This window comes from Camelus dromedarius, chromosome X (genome assembly GCF_036321535.1).
Source record: "Camelus dromedarius isolate mCamDro1 chromosome X, mCamDro1.pat, whole genome shotgun sequence".
NCBI lineage: Eukaryota > Metazoa > Chordata > Mammalia > Artiodactyla > Camelidae > Camelus > Camelus dromedarius.
Genome location: NC_087472.1, coordinates 26147414 through 26154602, shown reverse-complemented (window position 1 = coordinate 26154602; position 7189 = coordinate 26147414).

Below are 7189 nucleotides of genomic sequence, written 5' to 3'. Positions count from 1 at the left end.
TATGGACTTGCCTATTCTGGACGTCTCACATAAATGAATCAGACAATATGTGTCTTTTGTGACTGGCTTCTTTCACTTAGCATAACATTTTCAAGGTGGTATATCCCTACAATGAACTATTACTTGGCAATAAAAAAGGAATGACTCTTTAACTCTTATGCAACCAATTTACTAATGTATTGCAAGATTTCAAACACATTTATACTTAATTTTTGTTTACTTCTTTGGGGTAAAATATACATAACATAAATGTTTCCATTTTAACTATTTTTGCCCCTTTTTTGCAGGGGGGGAGATAATTAGCTTTATTGATTGATCAATTGATGGTTTTAGAGGAGATAAGGGGGGATTAAACCCAGGACCTCATGCATGCTAAGCATGCACTCTACCATTTGAGCTATAGTCTCCCCCCCCATTTTAACCATTTTTAAGTGTACAATTTGGTGACATTAAGTACATTCATGTTGTTGTGCAACCATCACTACCATCCATCTCCAGAACTTTTTCATCATTCCAAACTGAAACTCTGTATGCATTAAGTAATAACTCCCCATTCTCTCCTCCCTGCAGGCTCTGGCAATCACCATTCTACTTTCTGTCTCTCTGTGTCAGACTATTCTAGATACTTCATATAAGAGAAATAATACAGTATTTGTCCTTTTGTTACTGGCTTATTTCACTTAGCATAAGGTCTTGAATGTTCATCACTGTTGTAGCATGTGTCAAAATTTCCTTCCCTTTTAAGACTGAATAATATTCCATTGTATGGATAGACCGCATTTTGCTTATCCATTCATCCATCAGTGGACATTTGTTTTAGCTTCCATGTTTAAGCTATTGTGAATAATGCTGCTATGAACATAGATGTACAAATAGGTATTGCTCAAGTCACTGCTTTCAATGTTTTTGGATATATACCTAGAAGTAGAATCATTGGACCATATGATAATTCTATGTTTAAACTTCTGAGGAACGGCCAAACTTTTCCACAGTGGCTGCACCATTTTACATTCCTACCAGCAATGCACAGGCATTCCAACTTCTCCAAAACCTCATCAACACTTGTTCTTTTCTTTTTTTTTAATTATAGCTATCCTAATGGGTGTGAAGTGGTACCTCATTGTGGTTTTAATTTGCATTTCCTTAATGATTATACCTTATTTTTCATGAATCCTATTATCCAAGAAATACCTTAAGAGATTTAAAGGATTTGTTTACAAAACGAATAATCCCCACATGTGTTATTAAATTTTGTTTATTTAAAGTCAAGTATACCTGTAACTAAGAAAACTAATTGCTGCCATACTTTAAACATAAATATGGTAGGTCCTGTGCTGGATACTTGTCACAGGTTAGGGTGCCTAAAAGTGAACTCTGAGACACAGTGCAGAGTGCAGGCTGTTAAGTAAGGAGTGCTTTTGGGGTGAACACCTGTGGCAGAGAGGGAAGGAAAGTTGGACTGGGGTCCTCAATAAATTTTAAGAGTTCTAACAAGGACCTACTATATAGCACAGGGAATTATGTTCAATTTTTTGTAATAACATATAATGGAAAAGAATCTGAAAAGAAAAAAATACATATGTATGTACGTATAGTTGAACCACTTTACTGTACACCCGAAACTCACATTGTAAATCAACTACATTTCAATAAAAAATTTTTTAAAATTTAAAAAGAGTTTAAAGAGATCCTGAGATCAAAAAATTTGACAGCCACTGGTCTAGAGCATGCTAGGGGAGGTAAAACCCCCTCAGAGTCACTTCAAATCAAATATTTACCTGACTACTAAAATTGGAAGACCCTCTTTTCCATTTTTCCTCTCTCTCACTTGTGCGCGTGCGCCCATTCCTTTCCCCACTCTCCTAAAACTCTCTCATCCTCCTAGATGTGTTTCATGCTATACCTCTGTCTCCAGCCAATGTTTATCTCACCTTGTACTCCAAATCTTTTTTGTGGTTTGCAAGAAATTAAATTGCTCCTATTTCCATGCTGGCAGTAGCATTCTCTTTGAAGACAGATACAGTACAGTGTATATAGTTCGGTTTTTTTAGAACTTCTGAATCACAGAGAGGCATTTTGTTATTGTATATGCTAACAGGGGTGTATACATGTGCATTTTATCTTTGTTGTAAGTTGAAATTGCACTTCTGTAATAAAGAAATTTCAAAAAATACCAACAGCATCCATTTAAATTTTATTGTAAAGAATAAAAATACATGCTTAACTGCCATCAAAAGATTAGACTCTCATATTTGTCTGAGGCTCATTCAAAATATAGATATTCAACACCTCTATTTATTTCAATCCAAGTACGGAAACCACCAGAGAACAGAAAAACACCCAAAACTCCACCAAGTGCCAATGTTCCTCCAGTGACCCAATCTCTCTTGAAAGAATGTCATGCTACAAAGGACACAGAAAAAGTAAAGATCTAAAGTAAGTGGAGTAAGGAATAGCCATGGCAATTAAATACCAGATTAGAAGAGGAATTCCTTTTCGGTCTGGGGAGTTTTTGCTTTTTGGAAACATAATGTGTTACTTTCTCCAAGCATGTCACACACACACGCTACACAGCTTGCTAAATTCAGTTGCAGCTCTGTCACAACAATGATGACAAAATTTTCCTCTGACCACAATGTGTTTGAGTACAAACGGTTCCTCTTTCTAGGCTCTGGTTAGTACATATACAAATTCCTAGTGAGGTGACACCCACTCTCCCACAGCAGGACCCCTGCTTGAGATTGGACAGTGAGGAGCCAGCTGTCCTCTCTAGGCAAAAGCGCTAAGGGATTAAACTGTATCCCAGCTGGTGAGTTCTGTGGCTTTGTACCCATTTCACAGAAACTGATGATCCCAACTGATGCAATTTCACCACGGCTAGCCTAGAGCGGTGTGCAGATTCAGCGTGTTGGGCAATAATACCTTTGTCACCGTATGTATGGAATGCGACTCAGCGGACAAGGCATCGCCGTGTCTCCTCCTGCCCCTGCTGTGCCTCAGAGCCCCTCCACACTGCTTGTCTTCCCCAAGGGGCTTCACCACTGCTGCCTGCACACGTAGCTGGCCTGGGGACGAAAGGGTAAGCAGAAACAGGAAATCGGATGGCAGTAAAGGAGAAATGAAAGAAAAGGGACTGAGAACAAATGGGATATTGTCAGCAGAAAGGAGAACAACAGAAGCGGAACCGCAAGAGGTGAGGGAACCCTAAAGATGAAAGAGTACTACAACATCTAATAATAGTTCCCATTTATTAGCGCTTGCTTTGTGATAGGCACTGGATAAACACTTTATGTGAGTTTCATCTCATTTAATCCTTGCAACAAACCCTGTGGTAGGCACCAATATTATGCATATTTCACAAAAGATAAAATATGCTCTTGTAATAAAAAAGAAACACACCCTCGCACACAACATTTAAAAGAAGACAAGAGAAGAGAGGATAAAAAGAAACAAAAAAATGGGACAAACAGAAAGCACAAAATCAGATGGTAGAAAAACATATAAACATTAGCCCTCAACTCTACAGTTAAAAGACAATGATTGCCTATCAGACAGAAAAAAGTAAATGTGCACTATATGTTGTTTCCAAGAGTACATCTAAAACATAATGGCAGAGACAGGAAAGTTGGGATGTGGGAAAACGTACCAGGCACATACTAGCCAAAAGAAAGCTTATGAAGTTATACTAATTAATGACTTGGTTCACCAGGAAGCTATAACAATTTTAGATTTGCAGGCATCTGATGAAAGAGCCTCAAAACACACACATATAAAGCAAAAATCAACAGAATTATAAGGAGAAGTTGACAAGTCCACCATCATAGCATCACTGTGGGAGATTTTAACATGCCTCAGGGACTGATAGGTCCAACAGGAAGGAAACTCAGCAAGTACATGGATTTGACCAACACAATCCACAAACTTGATTTAATTGGACACATGGAGAACATTGGGCCCAATAATTGAAGAACGTACATTTCCTCACTCATGGAACATTTACAAAAAGAAACTATACATTGTGTCATAAAGCAAACCTCATCAAATCCGCAAGGATTGGTACCATCCTGGGAAGTGAGGAGGCAGAGAAGTTAAGTGACCGGCCTTTGCTTCTGAGGCTGAGCAGTGGTGAGGGTGCTCCAGAGTGCACACAGCCATGGCCCGGCGCCAGGAATGCTGCCGTCACCTGCTGCAGTCATCTTCTCTAAGTGGAACAGAGCCAGAAAGGGCAATCCAGGTAAAGGGCTGTGGGCGAGAGGGCGGAACTCAAGAACTAAATTGGGCTGAGTTTCGCTGCTCCCCTTCCCTCCCCCAAGCCCAGTGTTTTCCAAGTGAAAAGTGAGACCTCAGTTCCTTGCTGGCAGAGGAACTGTCCAACAGCCAGACAGGCAAAGTGACCTCTGGGGATGTGTAAATTAGAGCATTGATTCCTAGGGCAGTGTCACAGCTATGCAAAGAGCCCTCTCCTCAGGGAGGTACTGTGGATTGAGGGGACGACGAAGAGGCAAGAGGGACTGGAGGTTTCTATGTTCAAATGTCAATAGTAATTACCCTACACGGTCAAGACAAACATTGTTGAGTTTTCAGGGCCAGAAGGTGCAGGCCTCTAATATGCAAATGATGCATTTGAATCTTTAAACTGAGGAGCCCTGAGGGGTGAGGCACAAGCACTAAGGGGCTGTTGAATGCTGCATTTGACAGTGTGCAAAGACTGGATGGGTCCTGGCTGGGCCAGGGAAGGGGATGGGGCCTAGATGGGGTTTTCCATCCAGGGTGGAGAGGGTGCAGTGAAAACTTTGCAGGGATCCTGGCCGAGATGCTAGGGTAGTCACCCCAGCGACAGCACCCCAACCTGAGGCCAAAGGAGGAGCCCTGGATGCCGATGCCCAGAGGCCCTTCCTCCAAAGTGTCCAAAGCAGAATAGGGCCAATTCCAGAGAGCGAGTGAAGGGAGTGAGGCACGGAGCCGCTGAAAGGCATACTGAATACTCCCCAGGGGAGCAAGAGAGTCGGGCTGCCAGGTCCCAGGTGTGTGCTCTTCACTCCGCAGCGCTGCAGGTAGTTTGGCTCAGGGAAGAATTGGCCTCAGAGCCCCTGGGGTCTGATGGTGGAGCCTACAGTTTGCCTAGAGGCTGACCCTGTCTCTGCCAACACCTCAAATAGTTTTTCCCCAGACTTCTTGACTCTGGGCAAGAATTAAGGAAGTCTTGGTGAATCATCTCAGACAACCAGATCTCCTAAACACCACTTTTATGATGTATGTCACCACCTTGCTCATAGAAGTTTTCCATGGTTCCTTATTGCCTCTGAGATCCAGCCATAAACTGACTGCTGTTCACTTATGCACTCTCTCTCCCTCTCCTCCTCCCTCTTCCCCCACCTCTGGTCATCCTTCAAGGTCTGTTTCAACTCACATCTACTCCAAGAAACCTTCAAAAGCAATTCCAACCATACTGATCTACCTCGCCTTTCTCTGAAACCTGTACCACAAAATAACATTTTTGTTGAGTGCACTTGGCTTGTGTGAGGAACAGCCAGGAGGTCAGTGTGGCTGGAGGAGGGCGCACTGGGGGAGAGCAGTAGGAGAGGAAGTTAGAGAGGTGGGAAGGGGCAGGGTCTTAGAGGACACAGCAGATTCTAAACAGAGGAGAGCCTTGTTGAATTCAAGAGTCAAGTTAATAACTACTGTCAAGTGTGGAGACCTAGAGGTCAATGGGCTTCAAGACATTGACCTGGACAGTTGCCCCAGCACCATGCTACTCTGTCTCTGGCTAAACTCAGGGGTCCTGTCACAGGCCCCCTGTGCAATCAGTGCTCCCTTGAGTGTACTCTGTGAAACTTCTAGAAGAAAACCACTTGCTGAAGAGCAGGAATCTTCAAGTCAATTAAACCCAGACTGATCATATTACATTCATCTTTATATCCTCTGGTGCCAGACAGTGTTTTCCTTCCAGCCACCCCAAATAAACTTAGAATCTAAGTTAAAGAGCAGTGTGCTTGCATGCTGTGCACATGGCTTTCAGATAAGTCCCCTGGTTGTTTTCTCTCCCAATCAGATTACTGGCTCTAAGATTCTCCTGTATGGAAGTCCTGGAGTCACCCTGGACAGAATCTCCGACCTCCAGGAACTTGAATCCAATAGCAGAAATTGACATGCACACAAGCCCCTGTATTATTTGCTACGGTAGAGGAATTTGTCAAGCGCTATGAGCACACATATAGGAGGGAGTAAAGAATTTTGAATCTGGTGGGTAAAGAAGTTAAAAAACGTAAGTGACATCTGAGAAATGGAAAAGCTTTCTGGGCAAAGAGAACAGCAAGAGGAAAGGTTTGTGGTGAGAAAATATAAAAGATGACAAACAGGGGTCAGGCAAGCAGTAAGTAAGGGAGGCAGGTCTGGCCAGGGAGCATAGGGCCTGTGCAGACAGTAGGCATGTGCCCTGTGGATGAGGTGGCGCAAGGCAGGGTGGACACACTGGAGTACAGGCCCAGTGTTTTCAGAACTTCTGATTTCTTCAGAGAAGCTAAAGATCTGGGGTATTCTACAAAATCTCCTGATTTTTTTTTCATTCTTGGCATCTAAGTCTAAATAAATTTAAACATGATGTGGGCCAAACAAAACTGCCTACAAGGGGCATTCAGCCTGAAGATGGCCAGTCAGCGAGGAGGGCTGGAACTCCCAGGGACTTGGGGAGCCTGGCTGGAGGTGACACCGGGAAGAGTTTGAGGAATCTGTCACGAAGAGACAAGCCTGCAGGCAAAGAAGTTGGGACTGCCTTTTGTGGCATTTGAAGGGGGGTTGTCATTTAAGGAGCTCAAGCTGGGAGTGAAATGGTTAGATTTACATATGGCGAAGGTGCACCCTTCATGGAGGGTGGATCCGAAGATCATTGAAGATCTTATAAGGGAAAGACGATAAGGACCTGAATGGAACAGTAGAGGTAAGGAGCGGGGAGAGTAGATCTGAGATGTTTTACCATCTAAGTGACTGCGTGGCTAGTTGGCGGAGTGGGGAACTACGTACACTAGACACAGGAAAGGGAGGTGTTGAGGATAAGTTTCAGTAATAATCTCTCACTGATTTCTGGTGGGCATGGGGACAGTGGGTGGGTAGGGGCAAAGTACAAAAGATAACAAAGAGCACACTAGCTCAGGATTTCCCAACTTTGGCACTAACTGTCATTCTGAGCCGG